This window comes from Ovis canadensis, chromosome 13, assembly GCF_042477335.2.
Source record: "Ovis canadensis isolate MfBH-ARS-UI-01 breed Bighorn chromosome 13, ARS-UI_OviCan_v2, whole genome shotgun sequence".
Classification (NCBI taxonomy): domain Eukaryota; kingdom Metazoa; phylum Chordata; class Mammalia; order Artiodactyla; family Bovidae; genus Ovis; species Ovis canadensis.
Window position 1 is genome coordinate 73397970 of NC_091257.1, and position 1680 is coordinate 73399649.

Below are 1680 nucleotides of genomic sequence, written 5' to 3' on the forward strand. Positions count from 1 at the left end.
AGCAGAGAGAACCCTGGGCAGGGTGTCCCAAGGGAGGAGGAATCACTAGTGGGTCAAGCAGGACACTCAGAGATGACTCTGTCAGAAGAGCCGGGAAGGGGCTGGGCTAGTGTTCAAACATTCCAGACCCTTCAGTTTTATAAACTGCACTCCACCCAGCACCCCAGCATCTTCTCTGAACCTAATGAAGCCACGTCTCGCTCACTCTGCTTCCAACCTGCTGTGGCTTCCCCATGTCTCAGGAAAGGAACCGCCTTCTCTTCCCCACTTCTCACTTCCCATAAACCAGCCTGTCTGTCCAGCCCAGAGTGGGCTCTGGCTTGTGCCAGTCAGAGGTGCTTTCTCTGACCTCCTTTCTCACTCCAAACGCAAAAAGCAATTCTAAAAGTGTTTGTGAATCTAAATGTAAAACAATAAGTCTTCAAGAGGGGCTTCCCAGGTGGCGCTAGTGGTAAGCAACCTGCCTGCCCATGCAGGAAATGCAAGAGATGCAGGTTCAATCCCTGGCTCGGGAAGATTCCCTGGGGTAGGAAGCGGCAATTCGCTCCAGTATTCTTGCCTGGAAAATTCCATGGAGAGAGAAGCCTGGTGGACTACAGTTCATGGGGTTGCCAAGAGTCGGACATGACTGAGAGACTGAGCGCAAGGCTTCAAGAGGAACATGTAAGAAAATATCTTTATGCCTTGGGATAGGCAAAGAACTCTGATGTAGAACATTAAAAGCATTGACCAAAAAGGGAAAAATTGCAAAACTGGACTACATTATAAGAAGTAGCCATCAAAGAAACCATTAAGAGAATAATAGGCAGGCACAGAGTGGGACAAAATATTCCCATTATAGATATTCAACAAAATATTTGTATGTAGAGAATAAATAAAAGAGCTCTTGCAAATGAGTAAGGAAAAAATAGACAATCTGCCAGAAAGAGAGGGAAAGACTGGCAGGGCCAGAGAGAACATTCCAGCAGACAATCAACACATCAGAGGGGTTCACCTGTTCAGTCACCAGGAAAAGCAAATTAAAGCCAGAATAAGATGCTGCACACACCCGCTGGAATTACTCAGACTTAAACTGAGGAAGCACCAAGTGCGGGTTAAAATGTGGAGTGACTGCATGTTGGTGTGCGTGTAAAGTGGTTTGACTCTGGGAAATAGTCTGGCAGCATTTAGTTAAGTAGCACTAGTAGCACAGGTCACTCACTTGTGTCAACTTTTTGCCACCCTATGGGCTGTAGCCCACCGGGCTCCTCTGTCCATGGAAGTCTCATAGCAAGAATACTGAAGTGGGTTGCCATTCCCTTCTCCAGGGGATCTTCCTGACCTAGGGATCGAACCTGGATCACCTGTGTTGCAGATGGATTCTTTACAATTCGAGCCACCAGGGAAGCCCAGCATTTAGTAAACCTACTACTATTTCTACCTTGGGACCTGTCAGTTTCATTCCTGGGTGTAGACCAACAGACATAGGTACAGATGACCACAACATGTGTCCTAGGAGTTCCTAGGAGCACCATTCCAAAAGTTCTCAGCTGGAGACCACCCAAATGTCCACCCCTCAAAAAAGAGAACATTATGGACCACAGACAGACCTCTTTTTGTTGCCTTTCCCTTTATTGAGCTTTGCAGATTCTTCTTTTTTTTTTTTTTTTTTTACAAATTACAGGTTGGTTGCAACCCTAC